The following is a 20,112-nucleotide window of genomic DNA, read 5'->3' on the forward strand; positions in this document are numbered from 1 at the left end:
AAATTAAAGACTCACGTGGTCACAAAAAGAGAGATAGATAAGAAAGATTCAAAGTTGAAGAAAACCTCTGAATGATTTACAGTTTGTTAAAAATATATGTAGGCTAAAGGTTAAAGCTCTTAAAGTGAAAAAAAGAGAGTAGTTGGGTGTGGTGGTACACACCTTAAATCCCAACACTTGGGAGGCAGAGGTAGATTGACCTCTGAGACTTCAAGGGGCCGAGGTAGATTGATCTCTGTGACTTCAAGATGTGACAGGACATACCTTTAATCCCAAGGCCTGGGAGGCAGAGACAGAGGGATTTCTGTGAGTTCAAGGACAGCCTGGTCTACAGGAATAACTCTTTATTCTAGGACAAAGATATACAGTGAACCTGTCTCAAAAAGTAAAAGTAAAAATAAAAGAAATAGAGGTTAAAGTAAAGTCGTGTAAAGAAGAAAAATACACAGAATCTTAATACTGTATGCTATTATGCTCTCTTTGAATTGTTTGAATGCTGAGGAAGGAGCAACAGCTGCTAAAAGATATTTGCGTATAAATGCTGCTGAATTAATCCAGGAGAGGTATTCTGAAAATACTTTTACTTCAAAATTGAAGTCCAAAGGTATGTTACTTTGGAGAAGATATTTTGCTTTTGTTTCTACAGAAAATGAGAGGCTGTGGATTCATTCTGAGTTAAGAAAAATCCAATTTGATCAAGGAAGACCACCTGAGAAATCTCTGGTAGGAACAGATGGCCCAGATGTCTGAGTTCTACAACCAGAACAGATTCAAGACTGCTGCCTGAGGTGAGCAAGACTCACAAGATACTCCAGTCAGGACTTGTTGATAATTTTTTTAGGTCCCCATAAGATTATCAGCGCCCCCAACCAGCAAAAAGTAGCTAGGAATACTATGCCCACATTCCCAAAACATGGACTATGGGCATTTTCCTTTGTTTAAAAAAAAGGGGGGAAGTGGTGCAGGAGGATTATCAGTATTCTGTCAATCATGTGTCTTAATAAAACGCTGATTGGCCAGGCAGGAAGTATAGGCAGGTCACCCAGACAGAAAGTAGAAGCCGAGAGATGAGAACAGGAGAATGCTGGAAAGGAGGAAGCCCATTTCCCCATTCCTGGCCAGACTCCGAAGAAGTGACATGTGATCTACCCAGCTATGAAAGGTACTGAGCCACATGGGTAACATAGATATGAATAATGGGTTAATATAAGCTGCAAGAGCTAAGACTGAGCTAATGGGCCAATCAGTTTATAGTTAATGCAGATTCTCTGTGTGATTTTCTTTGAGACTTGCCAGCTGTGGAGTACCGGGTGGGATGGAAACCCCAACGAGCAGGCCTCTCATGTCACATAGTAACATATAAACACACAATCCTACCTGTCACCAAAGACTCTGAAGGTACAATAACCTATAGAAGAGGAAACATACACCTCATCATCCTACTGCCTTTAAGCTTCTCACAGGTTCAACGTTGCTCAATATTTCATTAGGACTCAGGTTTTTTTTAAATATGGCAGTTTAAAATAATTTATTTTTATGTAAGTCTGATCATCATTGTAGTCTTAGATTCCTAGCCATTAAGTTTGTTTGTGTTATGCTTATATCACATTGTCTGAATACGAATATTTACTTGATTTCTTCCCTGATTTTTGGCCACTAGAACAAAAATATATCTGAAGGTTTCTCAGTATTTTCTCTTTGTGGGCATGTATCTAATGAGAGTGAAGAATTTTATTCTGGCTAATTTGAGGATTAACCTGCAATTATAGCACAAGTATTCAATCCCATATAAATTACAAAAATTAGCAGAAGGATTCCCATTATATGATGATAAATGCATGCAGAAACTTCCAAAACAGATTCCACAATATTGGCGGCTGTAAACATATTTTTCAAATGGTCTGTGAATCTACAGTTTTGCACTTGAAGTCGTGACTTTGGCCAATAAACAAATGAAATAACACACTACTTGGATCTGAGTAAGAAAAAGCTGATATTCCTTCATAGTATAAAGAGTTCAGTTTTACTATCTCTCTCCTAATATGCTATGAAGCAACTCAATTACATACAAATATTTATATAAGTTAATATATGTGTACATGTAAGAAATTGACTATGCAAAATTATATTTATACATACATATGCTTGCATGTGTACACTCTCTTAACATAGTTTAGAATTTCATACATGAGTGCTGCAATTATTTTATTTCACACTCATTTCTGCTTTTACTTTTAAAACCATATATATGCTAAAAATTGTCATAATAAATCCTACTAAATAATCAAATTATTATATTTTTGTGCCCATAAAGTTAACCCATATTTAGGAGTAAATTAAAATTTTATTCTCTTGTTCACCTTCAGTTTGGCGGCTCGTGCTAAAAAATACATTTACATAGGAGGGAGAAATGAATCAGCAGCTATGTTTGAGCTCTCCAAGATTACCACAGGATTTGCCTCCCCTGTTGGAATTAAGATTACTTTCCTTGTTAGTTCTTATTTTATATTCAGTTTGAATGCACACACTCCATTCAGAGGACAGGAGTGCTTATAAAAGTGTTATCAGTGCCGGTTCTTACTGGTCAGGTTCTATTTGTATTTCATGTCTTAGTTGGACCTGGCTATAACCAAAGCCTCACTGTACATTGTCTAGACAAGGCAGGCTGCTGCTGACATGTACAGGTGTCCGAGTCCATGGAAATTAGCAAAAATCAAGACTTACATTCATAACAACTATTCCAACTGTGTTTGACAGCTTTGTAGAATGTATTCTATTACCCACCCTATACTGGTGCTTACAAATTTTGTGTAAAACCCACATTGTATAATAACTTGTATTCCATACTAAAAATACCATCGGTCCTTAAGTCATTTTCTCAGTTCAACATGGTAGTGTTTCATATTTCTCTAGCTTTTTAAGTATCACATCACTTTTATGACTTTTTTAATTTGGTAGCAAGGAAATTTGTTAAACTGTAACTATATAGTCTTCAAATGTTTCAACGACCTGAGCAGGTGAATGTATTACCTGAATGAACAGCAAGTGCAAAACAAACAATGTTTAAAACTATGGAATTTAAAAAGCCTGCAGGGAGAGTCACCCAAGTTTATTCTGCAACACTGAGGCATCAGTCTTTATCTTACTGGACTAAACTATCTGACAGATGTTTTGTAAGGCAAGATGTAGTGGATTTTCCCCCAAGGTATTCATATATCAATATAATGAATATATTATGAAAAGGAATTTCATCAAAGAAAGAAAAACATAAGGAACAAATGCAAAGTACCTGTGAAATTGGATATAAGAAATTATAAGCAACCAAACATAATTATTGATAACATGAATATATATATATATATAATTTTTATTTTTTTAATTGAAAAGAAAAAAATTTCTGCCTCCTCCCAGCCTCCCATTTCTGTTCCCCTCCTCACGCCTCTCTCCCCCTCCCCCCACTTTTTCCTCCTCCCTCTCCAGTCCAAAGAGCAGTCAGGGTTCCCTGCCCCTTGGAAAAATCAAGGTCCTCCCCCCTCCTTGCAGGTCTAGAAAGGTGAACATCCAAGCTGGTTAGGCTCCCACAAAGCCAGAACATGAAGTAGGATCAAACCCCCGTGCCATTGTCCTTGGCTTCTCATCAGCCCTCATTGTCTGCCATGTTCAGAGAGTCCCGTTTTATCCCTTGCTTTTTCAGTCACAGACCAGCTGGCCTTGGTGAGCTCCCAATAGATCAGCTCCACTGTCTCAGTGGGTGGGTGCACCCCTCGTGATCCTGACTTCCTTGCTCATGTTCTCCCTCCTTCTGCTCTTCATTGGGACCTTGGGAGCTCAGTCCAGTGCTCCAGTGTGGGTCTCTGTCTCTATCTCCATCCATCACCAGATGAATGTTCTATGATGATATGCAAGATATTCGTCAGTATTGCTATAGGCTAGGGTCATTTCAGGTTCCCTATCCTCAGCTGCCCAAGAAACTAACTGGGGACCTCGGCTTGTGTTCCTGGGAGCCACTCTAGGTTCAAATCTCTTGCCAACCCTAAAGTGGCTCCCTTACCTAAGAATTGTGCTTCCGTGCTCCCCTATCCAACCTTCCTTTATCCCAATCCTCCTTTTTCCCCAAGTTCCCCCCATCCTCCCCTTCTCCCGTTTCTCTCCCCATCTCCCCTATCCAACCCTCCTGTATCCCAATCATCCTGTTTCCCCAAGTTTCTGACCCGTGGCAGCAGCCCGGGGCCCCGGAACTCAGACGCTCCTCATCCCCCCTATACTGGCCTTCCTGCAGGGCCTATACCCCCTCCATGCATACTACCTCTCTCTTCCTATCCCATCCAGCTTGCATCACGAACCCTACCCCTTCTGCCTCTCTATATATAATTTTAATGTAATCATTTGATCTTATTTCTTTATCTTTATCACTGTGTGTGTTGTAATCAAGTAGGGTCTATTTAGAAGATGGTTTAAAATCAATATTTCTTCAATACTATCATTTTTGAGGCATGATTATGTAAATATAACTAAACTGCAGCCTTGTGCTTTCCATTCCCTGGTTTTTAGATCTCTGTACTTATTGGTTCTTAATGCATATATAATTTAATGCATGGTCTTTTCCAGTAGCGTGCAATGAGAACAAATAAAAATGTCTCTATTGAAGCATTTTGCCTGTCAGGCTGCTGGCTAAAATTTAGCCTTTAGTTGGATCTAGTCAAACCTTGACTATAAGCAACCCTAGACAAAGAATTCTGTTGCAGAGATGTGCAGTTGACAGAGGCAATAGAAACTTCACTTTATATACAGAATCTGTCATGGAATTTCTGAATGTCATACCAACAAACTGCAACTGAAAACACATAATTAGAATCAGTCATAGCAGGCATAGAGGGACAATTTCATGTAAACAACCAGGACAGAAGTATATATAGCTAGATATCAGATTGCCCCCTAGTTACCAAGGATGTTTACACCTTTGATGATGGGAATCAGTGCCTTAGTTAAATAATATTTTTCCTGTCATCCACTTATAATTTCATTGTTTCTGCCAAAGTAAACAGGTTAATGGTAGGGAAGAATGAATCAACAGCTCAGGAGCCCTGGCTGCTCAGTTTTTCTGCGAAGCAGCTGCAAATGCTGACATCTGCTGTCCAATAAAAATTATTACACATACTCCAATTCACCGTAAAAGTCTAGGGCAGATAAATAAATTGCAAAATTTAGAAGTTATATGATGACTAATAATATTACAATTCAGAAATTTAATAACCAGTTTGCTTACAATATGGATTGTATTCTGCAAGGCTTATGCTATTTTCCTTATACATTCATTTATGTGTTTCTTTGGAATGAGCTTAGTTTTTCATATTATAACTCTATGAAAATGGTTTGAAAATGGAGCCAGGAATGAGTCACTTTAAGAAATAATGCAGTCTTTACAGACTAATAATAAACAGCTAGCTAAAATCATTAATTCAAATGAAAAGAAAAACATTAATTTAATAGACAAAATCTAATCTATGTTGAGGGGTTCTGAGAAATTTTCTAAAGAATTCATAATGTTGAACTTAACAATCAGAATCTATTGAAAAATTATAATAGGTGATCAGATGAACTATCTCTCTAGGAAGGCAATATGCATTCCATCAAATAATATTCAAGGATGAACCATTATCTTTACTGGAAAAATTCATACCTTAGAATAATATGGGCAGAATAAGGACCCTGAGCTAAATGAATCAATGAGAGTAGAACAGCACACAGGACTATAGATTCATACTTTAGAAAAGTAAGTGGTAAAAAGATTTGAAATGATTGAGGAAATTATTGAAACTGATGGGCATGGAGAGAAGGAGCAAGAACAGGATTTATTCTCACCAGTATGGGTCAAAGTTATGGAAGACTTACCCAGAGTTTTAACTGAATATTCAGTAATTTTTTTCTGAGAAGAGATCTGGTCCAAAATACCCTAAGGAAGTCAAATAATATAAATGGCACCCTATAGGTATGAGTGATCTAAAGGAAATAAAGCAAGCAATAATATCTTATTATTTGTAAGGATCTGGATTCAAGAACCAGGAAAAAATTTTTTAATTATATACCAGGATTAACCAGGACAGAAGATAACCCTTTAGTGACTTCTTACAAAGACTAACAGGCTCTATAAGTTGCAGTAAGAGACCCAGAAGATATGTGTGTACTTATAGAATCTCTGAAAATGCTAACTTAAAATGCAAACAGATACTTGGTCCTTTAAAGTTCAGATCAACACCAATAGATTAATAGATCTTTCATACAATGAATTTTGAGATATTCGAATATAGTACTGAGGCTTAGGTAGGAGAGGCATTTTTCAGTGGTATGAGGAGAAGTGAAAATGCCTAATGAGAAGGGATTATATGAGCAAGGAAGAGTAAAGGCCATGAAAGGAAAAGCTACAGAGAAATGAATCAAACTCATAGGAAATCATGAAATCTACACCAATAGCTGTGAAGCCTATATTCTATTGATCTAGGGCATCTGCTTGTGGGAAACAAATGTGTAGCTACCTCTGTTTGAGAGGCCAGGGTATTTATTTCTGTTAAAAGGTAACTTTTTGAAGACAATTGCATAAGTTGGGATTTTAACTCAGCCTTGATATGGTAAGGGTTTGGAACTGCCTCAGCTTAGTGTGCCAGGCCATGTTGCCTCCAATGGGAGGCCTTACGTTTGGGAGGAGATGAGGGGAGATGGGCTCCCCAAAGGGAGGCAAGCGTGTGGAAAGAGGAGAGTTTAGCAAAACTATGTTTAAATATAAAATGAATAAAAAATAAATAAAAAGTAAGCAATTGTGTAAATCCCACTTCATCAGTGATTGATAAATATTATCTCATTTAAATCCATAATGCAATTATGAGATCCAAAAAAGAGCTGCAGAGACACTGGCACGTGCATATTTATAAAAACACAGAAGTCTCTTTAGAGGTTTTTTTTTTTTTTTTGCTGAACATTTGCATTGTTCTTTTATCAGATAAGACAAATCTCTAACCACTCTGTTAGTTGCAGTTTAGCTCTTCTCAGAGAACAACATGTGTTGTTGCATGGCATTTGTTGCTGGCTCCTTGCCCTTGGTTCCCTCAGAGACTAGCTTCATGAATGAGGTATCAGGGAGCCATGATTACCACTACACCTCTGGGATATTATTGGCTCCATGCTTATACTGAGTAGCATACAGCCCAGAGTATATAAGCCTTATTAAGTATTTGGATGGAGGGCCACTTAATAGAGCCATATTCCAGTTTGTCACCAACTATCAGCCCAGAAGACACTCTTAAAGAGCCATTCCTGTGTTTGCCACTAGCATTGATTTTCGCTGAACAAAGGCACATTTTCAGAAGCCACGTTTGGTTTAATTTTTTGATTGCTTAGAATCTTTTAAATATATATTTTAGGTTTTACGTAGTAATTAGGAACCCATGTCAAAATGTCATTAGAGGGCAGAGTTTCAGATCCCACCAGACAATTAATGCTCATCAGGCATGGTAAAGTTTATCCCTATGACTTTGCCTGTTGTACTCCCCACCAAGACCAACATGACAGAGGTATGTTCATACTGCTCTAAGCATTGATAACTGCTCCAGCTCTAGGGACAAATTGGGCCTATGTCACTAGAAATCAATTTGTAACATGCTACTCACAAACACCATTTATGAGCTCTATAAGAGGACTGTCCAAAAGATCCAGAGCCCCTTATTTCTTCCAGTATGAACCAGAAATCCATCACTTAAGGAAGTCACATTTCTATCACTGTAAACAAAAAAACAACCTTTATGAAAATGTGATTGCCAAGAAGCTGCAATTGACTCCTCTATATATGAGCTTATAAGTGCTTTGTAAAGCTTTTTATTTTTATTTTTTTGGCTTTATGTTGCTGTACACTGCCATAGGTCAGTCAGCATTTGTAAGCAGAGACTCTGCTTATGGTTTCCCATGCACACAGACCCACATAATCACACAGAAACTATAATCCTTACTATACTCTTTGGACAACAGATCAGGTGTATTTATAGCTAGATCTTACATCTTAAATTAAGCCATTTCTGTTCATCTGTATATAGCCTGACGACTGGCTTACTGATATATTTCTTCTTCAGCAGCAACCTTGATTTTCCTTGAATCTGCTTACTCTTTCTCTATATCTCTATTTGATTTCTTGTCTGTATATAATCTGCCCTGCCTTATGCCAAAGTAGGTTGTTTATTAACCAATGGTAAGAAAACATATTCACTGCATATAGAGAGGAATCCAACATAAGGACATGAGTTAGCAAGTCTGAAGGAGATTGCAAAGTTAACACAGGATTTATTTATATTGGTAGAATTTATATCACACGTTTAATTGGCTCATATTTCAAGCACAACTTGAATGCACACATTGCTAAAATCAGGTGCAATACAGTTGTCAGCAGAGCATGTACTTACCAGTCAGGCTTTGGCCATATCTCAGTTCTCAGCTGCACATGATTATAATCAAAATCTGAATGTTCCTTGTTCCAGGCTAGGAAGACTGTTCCTGACATTTGTGTGAGACAGAGCCCTTGGAAATTAGAAAAGTCAGGCATTTAAAGTTAATAATCATTAGAGGATTTAAGCAATGTAAACATGTGCCATGTTTAGTATAGATGTTACATAGCCTGTTGCTTCCTCCTTACTTATAAGGTGGATCATGCCTCTAGGTCTCTGTTATTCTTAAGCTTAAAATCTCTGTAGTTCAAAAATTGTGGCTTTTCCTTACAACATGTGACCGATACCATTTTGATTGAGGTGAGGTGACCTTACTGTCATCTAAACTGAAAACCAATTCATGTGACCAACTCCTGCCATCTTTACTTAAGTATATCCTGCCTGGCTCCCTATTTACTTTTGTTTTTTTTTTCTCTAAATTCTTCTAGCTGATTCGGTTGCATGTGTGTTTTGCACAGTGGCATGACTTTGGTAAGGCCCAACAAGAGCATCCACTTCACCCAATTCCTGTTCACTCTCTGTGTGTATATTCATAAATGTAATTTAAATTCACCTATGCTTCGTGTTATTATTGTTCATTGCATCTCATTTCAGACTACAAAAACAGTAATTCCAGTGTTTTAAATTGGTATGTACTTTTAAGTCTTTTACAACAATACAATATATTTAATCCAACCCTAACTTAAAATATATTAAGATGTTCTATACTATTGTTACTTGTGCCATTAACATTCTATTGGAAGTGGTCTTTTATTCTTTCTATCTTTTTATGAGTGTAAATCGTACCTTTAAAGAGCCAGTACAGTCAAGGTCAGACCCAGCTCTCTAGGCAGATTCTATACTGTAGTTTTACATGATAAACAGTCCTCAAGGGCTCAGAGATCTGGGGAATATGGAATTTAAATACTTAATTATTAAAAGACATTTTGTAACAAAAGAGACTGGTTGGCTCCTAACAACAGTACTCTGTATCCACCAAAGAAAACAGAAGACAAATGGCACAGAACAACGACCATCCATGATTAGTTTCAAATGTCAAGCACTGACCACTGGGGAAAAACTGCCTTTCATCTAAACTACAGATCACCAGACATGGACAGAAACACTGAAATTGACAGCCTAACTGCACAGTTCAAGATTGTCTTGTCTTCCTATAGGTTTCTTAGCCCACAGGATCTTCTGGAACCTGGCAGGCCTTGTGCTAAACAGCCCACGGTAAATACAACCTTCAGCGATCATGGAGAGCACTGAGTAGTAGCTCTAGGTACCACCAAGTAAGTTCTCTGTCATTTTATAATCAGTGACTCAAGTAAAATTTCATTCTTCTCAAAGATCTCTGATGCAGCTGAGAGGTTTTGTCAGCTTAGATGGACAACCTTACCAAACAAATATCAGTAAATTACAAATACAAGTTATTAAAGTGTGTACCTGAAAGTTATAAAGGTGTGAGGACAAATACAAGTTAACAAAATTCTCTCCCATGCTGCCTTCCATAGTCTTAAAATACTTTTTATTGTTCAAACAATATTTGTCACAATCATTCTGAAATAAAGATGCTACTGTTTATACAATGTATACATCTAAAACTTCTGTTTTTACCCCCCCCCCCAAATTCTTGTGAGTTCCAGGGAGCTGAAATAGTTCAGATACACCCTTCTCAATTCCATGGTCCTAAAATTTATTTTCCTAAACTTAACTTTGTCCTCTGTTCTGCCAATACCTTAAACAGGTGTAAGAGACTTCAGCCATTTCAATACCACAAACACCAAATGGGATCAAACAGACCAGCTACACCAGGATGTAACCAGCACCCAGCTTTTCAGGTCCCCCCAAAGATGATGCCCCAAAAAAGGTAGGATGAAGTATTGAGAATTCAAAGCCCCAATTCCTTTAATCTGTGGTGCCTTTTTATTTAAAAAAAAAGAGATGGAAAACTCATCACTCAAGGACCTGCAGCGTTTCTGCTGCTGTAGCTTCTGGGGATCCACAGCATTTTTAATTAATCCATTAAATTTGGTGCTGAGAGACTCAGGAGCCTCTCCCACCCTGAGACCCTCTCTTGGGTTGGGATCCAGAACCAGGTATTTTTTCCACAACAACCATATTTTCCATATGCCTGTATGTGATTTCTACGGCATGATTTCTACGCACCCCATTGGCTTCAGTTGGTGAGTTTCCCCCATTCTGGTCAGCTTAACCATTTCTCCAAACCAGAGGAATTGACTGGTGAGCTTCTGGAAATTTTCTGGTGCTCCTGAAAGTGGGGGACAGACTCCAACTATGGAAGGTTGAGCCCTTCACTGACATTCATCTCTGGACTGCTTCTCTTAGCTAAAATCATGACTGGACTGAGCCCAGGGTCAGTCCTCCTGCACTAGCACTGGACACTCTGTGTGGTGCATTTGACTGGGGGCCCAGGGTTCCTCAGTTTTTTTCCTCTTTTTTCTTTTTCTCTTCTTTTATTTACCCTTACTTCAAAGGCCACTCAGAGCGGCCTCTGGCCTCTCTGGCTTTTGAGTCACCTTGACCAAATCCAGTCAGGCTGTAGCACCCCAACCCGGGGTGGAGGACACTCTCCCATGGGTCCTGTGATGTTCACAATGATTCACATCCCACCTATAATGGAGAGGCATCTCACCTTGGGCCTTGTGGAATTGCCATTTTTTGTGGGTTTTTACAGTTTCAGCTATGCATACCAAGTCATCCATGTCCATCCCCCCTGGGATGGATGCCTTTTAGAGACCCTCACCAAACAAATTTCAGAAATATAAATACAAGTTATTAAGGTGTATACCTGAAAGTTATAAAGGTATGAGGACAAATACGAGTTATCAATTTTCTATCTCATGCTGCCTTGCAGAGTTTTAAAAATACTTTTAATTGTGCAAAAATATCTGTCACAGTCATTCTGACACAAAGATGCTACTGTTTATACAAAGTATATGTCTAAAACTTCTGTTTTCCCAAACCATTCTTGTGAGTTCCAGGGAGTTGCATTGAAGGATCCACCTTAAACAGGTATAAGAGACACCAAACATTTCCATACCAGAAACACTGGAAAGAAACAAAGGGACCAGCTATGCCAGGATGTGACCAGCATCCAGCTTTCTCAGGTACCCCCCCCCGATAAAAATGACACCCATAAATAAACAAGAAGTAGTCTGGAGAACCTGTTACTTCAATTCCCTTAAACTGTGGTGCCTAACCTCCTGCCTTCTTATTATAAAAAAAGAAACTGGAATGTAATTAACTGTTCTGTCTCTTTAAGAGACAAGCCATGCCTATTCCCTCCCCCATCTACTGAGGCAGGCAGATCTTCCTTCCAGCTTGCAGCTTGAGTCTCTTCCTTTCTGTCTCTCCCCCAAAGATGCAGATTCTGCCTCTTTCCATTCTCCCCTTCCACCGTTTGTTTCTTTCCTGCCTCCCCTCTCTCTTTGGGTCTGTCTCTGTCTTTCTGTCTGTCTCTGTCTCTGTCTCTGTCTCTGTCTCTCTCTCTCTCTCTGCTCTTCTCTCCTTCTCCCTTTCACCTTCACAAGCCACTAAATAAATATCTAACCTCACTGTGCATGCATGCTGATCCATGTCTCTGTCTCTCATCTGCTACTCTGTGTCTCTCTACCTGGGACTAACCACCTTTGGAGACCTGCAGCATGGTCTCGTGGCATGCCCATCTGTCTGTCTCTCCTCATGGCCTGCTGTGGCCACTCGGGGAACTTTGCTGTCCCTGCCTGGGACTGGCTGCTCTTGGGACCTGCTGTTCACTGCCTGTTGCCACATGGACCGAGGCCGCTGCTTAGGGACTGCAGCATTTCTGCCACTGCAGCCACTTGGGGATCCTCAGCATTTTTAATTAATCCGTTTTAGCTTGAATCTCACATTCCATTCTTAAATCCAAACAGCATTTGACAGCACAACCTAATGGATGTAAGTATATTATATTTTAATTACATGAAAGTTTATAATTATGTATTACAAATATATATAAAATATATAATAATATATTATAACATATAATATTAATTCAGTTTCATTAAAAAGACACATGAATCAATTGACACAAACTGATCAGAAAGATTCAGCAATAAGATGGACTTGGAAGACCAGGGTCACAATCATAGAAGTCCTGATATCAATGTAACAGTTATTATAGATACATAGATTCTGGGCAAAAGCAGCCAGCAACTCACTCAGCTGACCCTAAACAATTAGCCAGTTTTAACAATTCACTACCCTGTCACCTAAGGATTTTGATGGTCCTGAAATATAGCTTCTCTATGACAATTTATAGCCTTTCCATCACTTTCTTCTGTAGCAACATGGTGTCTCATTAGCTCAGACTACTCTTTCTCTATATCTTTGTTTGAATTTTTTGTCTGTCAGTATTCTCTCCTACCATAGACAAAAGCAGATTTTTATTATGCAATGATAATAAAACATATTCACAGCATACAGAGGGGAATCCCCTATCATTTCCACTTTTCTGTCTGAATAAAAAAAGATTTTTACTTTAATATTGGAAAATTACATATAACAATACAAGGATAAAGCAAGAATTGTTAGCTATATTTAATCCTTTTACATACTGCAAATTCAGGAAAATGCTTTATTATTCATCCTATCTTTATAAGACTATTACTTTATATGTAATTTATCTTTTATTGTAACAAAAGAAAAATATAATTATAATTATATGTTTTCAATACTAAGCAAAGAGGAAGTGCATTGTAAACAACTTCCAAGGCTCTAGAACTGATAAAGGCTGTCACTCCCTGGAGAGCTACCCAAAGTTTTTCCGTAACATTGGGATTATCATCTATAACTTATAGGCCCATGGTATATGACAGACTTTTCTATGAAGCAGGAAATTTGAAACACTGTTTTACTTACATTGGTGGTTTATACTCATATTCTTCTGTGTCTTTCAGAATATCCAGAAGACTCATAAAACAGGAACCCTGAAGTATTCTTTCTCCCTCTTTTACTTTATATATTATTCACCTGGTACCTTAAAAAGATACATCACTAACATAGGTAATTGCATTAGATATTTATTTTATTTCATATGAGCATACTGCAGTTCCATTGTTGTATTTTCTGTTTATTTTGTTCCCACTATATCTAGGCTGAACTAGGTAGCCTTCCAGATAATGGGTTCTTAAAGCCAGAACAAGCAGTAGGGATAAGTCCTGTTCCCACTGTGAGTGTCCCCACTGTCTTTCCCAGCCATACAACTGTCACCAACATTCTGAGTGCCTAGTTTGGTATGTTGCTGTTTATCTCACTGTCACACCTGAGTTTTTAGACTTCCATTAGCTCAGGTAAGCTGTTTCAGTGGGTCTTCCATTACAGCCTTGATCTCTTTGCATGTATTCTCCCTCCTTCCATTCTTCAACTGGACTTTGGGGCCTTAGGCCTATGATTGACTGTTGATCTCTGCATCTGCCTCCATCAGTTGCTGGATGTTAGTTCTATGATGACATTTAAGATAGACATCAATATGACGACAAGGCAAGGTCTGTTCAAGCACCCACCCCACTATTGCTTAGGGTCTTCACTATGTTCATCCTTGTAGTTTCCTGGGAATTTTTCCTATTCCATGTTTTTGTGGGTTCCATAAGGGTTCAATGAAATTTTTTCCTTGCTTTCTATCTCTGTCCATTCCCCATCTCAACAATCCTGTTCTTTCAAGTTCTCCTCTCCTCTCCTTTTCACAGAACCTCCTCGTCTTCTGACTTTACTTCTTCCTGCACCCATATGTTCCCAAAGTTTTCAGGAGAACTTCTCTATTTCCTCTTTCCAGAGGGATTTGTGTGTGTTTACTTTAATAAGCTTCTCCGGGGTCATGGACTATAGTCAGGATGTTTTTTCTTTTGTTTCATCCATTTGTTTGCACATTTCAAGATATCTTTTTTTTTTCAGCGTGAGTGGTACTCCTTTTGTGCAAATTACCACATTTCCTTTATCCATTCTTCGGTTGATGGGCATCTAGGTTGTTTCCAAGTTCCTGAAATTACAAAGAATGCTGCTATGAACATAGTTGAACAAATTTCCTTGTAGCATGATTGAACAAACTTTGTAAATAACTCTAATAGTGGTAATGATTGGTTTTACAGTTGATTGATTTCCAGTTTTTTGAGAAACTGCCATACTGAACTCCAGAGTTTTGTGCAAGTATTAAAGCCATCTTCATTCTGTGTCTGAGATGGAATATATAGGGAGTTGTCTCCACATTGGTATTATTATATTATATGCATGAAAACAATAATGGAAAAACTCAGACATTTACCCATTTCTTGACATTATCATCTAGTATACAGAAAAGGTAATTTAACATTGGTGTGTACAGAGAGATATATCATATTTGGTGATTAAGTAGAATACAATGATTTTTAGAGTGGTTATCAATATGGTCTGTGAGTTATAGTCATTATCTTATTATAGGAGGAGGGTCCAATTGTTCATCCTGGCCACTCAGCCCCAAAATAATCACAAAGAAACCATATTATTTAAAACACTGCTTGTCTCATTAGCTCTAAATTCTTATTGGCTAATTCTTGCATCTTAATTTAACCCATTTCTATTAACCTGTATATCCCCACGTGGCAGTGGCTTACCAGGTAAAATTCCCAGCATCTTCTTATTCTTTTGCTTTTATGGTTACATAGTAACCTGAAACAACTAAGTAGCAGTCTCAGTCAGCAACAAGCCCATTTGGTAATTTGAGAACCTAGAAGACATTTTTAGAATACTCATTTTCTAAAGTACAATTCCAGGAGAATAGAAAAGTGTGGTAACAGGACGTTTTCTAAGTATTCATGACCAGCTGGCTAGATTGGCATGTTCAGCCCAAGGAGAAACCTATGTCAAATCTGCTAGTATTAATAAATATTTGCATCAAACCAGTATTTGATTAATATGTAAGCACATTTGCCCTAATGGATTTTCTAAAACTGGAACTTAATACATATTTTTGTAGTATATCCAGTGCTCAAAAAATCAAGTAAGCCTAGTGTCAGGACAAATAAAGCCAAACCCTTATTTAAGTAGCTATTTTTTTGTATTGAACTAATTTAAAAGGAAATTTAGACCTTTTTTTCAGGGTAGATTGCCATTTAGGGGACTCATGTACCAATAGATTGATTCAAATTGATGGATTACGACTTTCTTAAATAATTTCTGTTTTTATTAAAGATAGAAAAATTATACTTCCGATTTAACAGTGATTATGGAATTTGGAGAGGAATTCTTGTATTTGGAATCTAGAGGATTTTTAAAGTAAATATTTTATATTAATATTTAGAGGATATACTTTATGTATTTTAATTACATGTAAGAAACAAAAGAATAAACTCCACTTCTTGCAAAGTTAATTGTGCAAACACTTATTAGGCTTTAAAACAAACAAACACAAATGATAAGAATATAAATATTTAAATTTTCCTGAATAAATTAATTTGAATTAATTTCTTTATCCTTAAGACACTGTGGGTTACTATATTACCATGGGTCTATTTGGAAGAGGGTTTGAAATCAATATTTCATTCTACAAACCACCCATCTCATTGTACAACCCTCTAATGGACTTAAATATAGTATGCATTATAATTCAACTACACTAAAATTGTAATTGTATATTATATTTGTATATAATATGTAATTTTGTGTTATGTGTAGTATATTTAATTATAATTTGACCACATAAAAACAGACAAAAGCAGATCACAAAGAATCAAAAGACAGACACACTTGGCTGCACAGAGTCATAATCAGAAATCTCCACTTGTATATTGTGGCTTCCATGTATATTGGTAGATATGAGCCAGAAGCAGATGCAAGGTCGCTCAGACAACCTGCCATACTTACACAGTATTTTTTTCTGCTGTTATCTGAAGGCAAAACACAGGAAAAAATACATTTTATCCTGTGCTCCCCTTTCAATTGCTCTGCTTCTTTTTACAAAACACCAAGAGGAGGGAGCACAGAGGAATCATCAGCTCCTGATGAGATCATCAAGTTAAATGCAGTCCTGTGCTTTCCATTTCTTGGTTTGAGATCTCTCTTCTTATTGGTTCCTAGATGGAATAAAAATATCTGCACTGAGGGATTTTACAAGTTGTGCTCCTGACTAAAGTCCAACTGGTAAAAAAACCACAGAGAAAAAAAAATGTGTCCCAGAGACCTAAAGGAGACAGAACCTATAAAACCTAGGAAAAGCAAGGATTTTGTGTAATTTCCCATGCTCCTGCTAAGAGTCAGCTGTTACTGTTTGCCGTCCAGTAAATATGCTCCAATTTCTGAAGTGACTGATTAATACTTAATATCTTTGATTTCTGGGTTAATATTGGATTCTGTATTTTTCTCTAATGAAGATTTACTTTGGGAGTCAATACCTGACACCACCCGGGGATGTACTGATCATATGCGCCATTGGACGCCCCAGTAAGACAATTGCTATGTCTGGGAATAGCTTTAGGCACCTGGGAATCTGAAAATTTAAAATATCTAATTTCCCAATCAGTGTGCATAGGGATTCCGAAATGGCATTTCTGATTATGATAACAGTAAGCTGCAATAGGCAGCCAGAATCGGTATCAGCCATCATCAAGCAGAAATGGAAAAATTCAGATAAATAGGCAGGATAAAGACCCAAGATGTGGGATGTATGATCGTCTCCTAGTTACCTGCAATGTTTTCTTCTTTTAATAATTGCATTCTGTTCCCGGGTAAATCACATTTTTCCCCGTCATCCACTTTCACTTTCTTTTTTTTTTTTTTTCTGCCGGACCACACACAGTTAGAGGGGAGGAAGAAATGAGTCCACAACTCTGATGGAGATCTCCAAAGTTACCACAGGATTTGTTCCTATTGGTGGAATTGAGATCATTATCTTCATTGTTCCAGGAACAATTTGAATGCACACACTTCTTCAGTCAGAGGCAAAGAAAGCTAATTTCATTTTCAGCGTAGCAGGTCCTTCCTAGTCAGTCTCTGGTTGTATTCCAGCTCTCAGTTACTCATGTTTATAACTGAAACTGGAATTTACATGACAGAGTGCTCTTGACTTCTATATGAGACTAAACCCAGGGAAATTAACAAAGTGAGAAGCTAAGTTATTCCTGCTGTTATAGTACTGATTCACCTTATGATCTCCTGTGCCACAAATCGATTTCTGCCTCTGAAACCTTTGCTTCTTTTTAAACATAAGGCACCACTGTGTCAGTCTTGAAATACTGCAGTATCTGCAAGGAAATAATTCACTCCAGACTTTAGCATCTGACAGAGTCAAGGGGTGTCATGCCCTTTCCTTTCTTCTCTGAGTTCCATTGTGGTAATGAGTATGACATTGTAGGGATTTTTTTTTGCATGAAAACTTTGAGTCATTGAAAATATGCAGTAACATATGAAGGCAAAACCCTATCTGTCACCAAATCTCTTGAGGTAAAATCAGGTATAGAAAGGAAAGATACTTCTTATCATCCTCTTGTCTTTTAGGCTCTCACAGGTTCAATTTTACTGTCTTGGCTACCAAACTCTTTTTTTGCATATAAAAGTTCTTGCAAATCATTCTCAAAAGTATGCCCATTACTAATTAGGAAATCAGACAGAGAGAGTAGGCAGAGTCCAGGAGAAGCCCTGTAGTTGCTGCCAGAGACAAACGTCTCTACAGCAAACTTCTGAAACTGGTAGGCTTCAACCTCATAGCAATGCACATATTCGTGGAGATGGGTTAGTTTAGGATAAAAGCCTATAGCTAGCAATATGCTTAAGCTATTGGCAAAACATTATTGCAAATAATATTGTTTCTGAGTGATTATTTCTAGTCAGGCAGTCGTGAGATGAACTAGCAATGTGGTCAACTATATTATGTAAACTGAGAAAGCCTAAAACGGAATTCTAAACACAAAAGGACAGAGTTAAGCACGGCATTTTAGTAGCAACATTTTCTCAGTTGGGATCTGTTTCCTAGAAGCATGAAACAGCAGAATTATTTTAAGAGAAGACTTCCTTACTCAGTGGTAGCAGCAAAACTTTGAGACTCCTTTAAGAAAACTTCCTGATTCATGAACAACTCTGAAACTTTCCAGTGGTCTGGGTATGGAGCATTTAAATGGGGCTTGTGAGCAAAGTACTACAATTTACTTTTAATTTTATTTATTTTATGCATTTTATTGATATTTATTGAGCTCTACATTTTTCTCTGCTCTCCTCCTTGCCTCCCCTCTTCCCCCTTCAATCCTCCCCCAAGTTCCTCACGCTCCCAATTTACTCAGGAGATCTTGTCTTTTTCTACTTTCTACTTCCCATGTAGATTAGATCTATGTAAGTCTCTCTTAGTGTCTGCATTGTTGTCTAAGTTCTCTGGGATTGGGGTTTGTAGGCTTGCTTTCTCTGCTTTGTGTTTAAAAACCACCTATGAGTGAGTACATGTGATAATTGTCTTTCTGGTCCTGGGTTACCTTACTCAAAATAATGCTTTCTAGCTCCATTCATTTTCCTGCAAAATTCAAGCTGTCGTTATTTTTTTTCTGCTGTGTAGTACTCTATTGTGTAAATGTACCACATTTTCCTTATCCATTCTTTGACTGAGGAACATTTAGGATGTTTACAGGTGCTAGATATTACAAAGCTGCTATGACCATAGTGTCCTTGTGGCACGATTGAGCATCCTTTGGATATATACCCAAAAGTAGTATTACTGGGTCTTGAGGAAGGTTATTTTCTAATTTTCTGAGATATAGCCACACTGACATTCAAAGGGGTTTTACCAGCTTGCATTCCCACCAGCAATGCAGAAGTGTTCCTTTTTTCCCCACAACCTTTCCAGCATAAGTTGTCATCGGTGTTTTTGATTTTGGCCATTCTTACAGGTGTAAAATGGAATCTCAGAGTTGTTTTGATTTGCATTTCTCTGTTAACTAAGGATGTTGAACATTTCCTTAAGTGTCTTTCAGCCATTTTAGATTCCTCCACTGAGAGTTCTCTGTTTAGATGGTTACTCCGTTTTTTTTTTATTTGACTATGTGATTTTTGGTGTCAAATTTCTTGACTTCTTTGCATATTTTGGAGATCAGACCTCTGTCTGATGTGGGGTTAGTGAATATCTTTTCCCATTCTGTGGGCTGTTGTTTTGTCTTGTTGACCATGTTCTTTGCTTTATAGAAGCTTTTCAGTTTCAGGAGGTCCCATTTATTAATTGTTTTTCTCAGTGTCTGTACTGCTGGGATCATATTTAGGAAGTGGTTCCCTGTGCCAATGTGTTCAAGTGTACTTCCCACTTTCTCTTCTATAAGGTTCAGTGTGGCTGGCTTTATGTTGAGGTCTTTGATCCATTTGGACTTGAGTTTTGTGCATGGCCATAGATATGGGTCTATTTTCATTTTCTACATGTTGATATCCACTTATGCCAGCACCACTTGTTAAATATGGTTTCTTTTTTCCATTTGATATTTCTTTGCTTCTTTATCAAATATCAGGTGTTCAAAGATGTGTGGATTGATATCCGGGTCTTCTATTCGGTTCCATTGGTCCTCCTGTCTGTTCTTATGCCAATACCAGGCTGTTTTCAGTACTGTAGCTCTGTAGTAGAGTTTGAAGTCAGGGATTGTGATGCCTCCAGAAGTTCTTT

This window comes from Microtus pennsylvanicus, chromosome 18, assembly GCF_037038515.1.
Source record: "Microtus pennsylvanicus isolate mMicPen1 chromosome 18, mMicPen1.hap1, whole genome shotgun sequence".
Lineage (NCBI taxonomy): Eukaryota > Metazoa > Chordata > Mammalia > Rodentia > Cricetidae > Microtus > Microtus pennsylvanicus.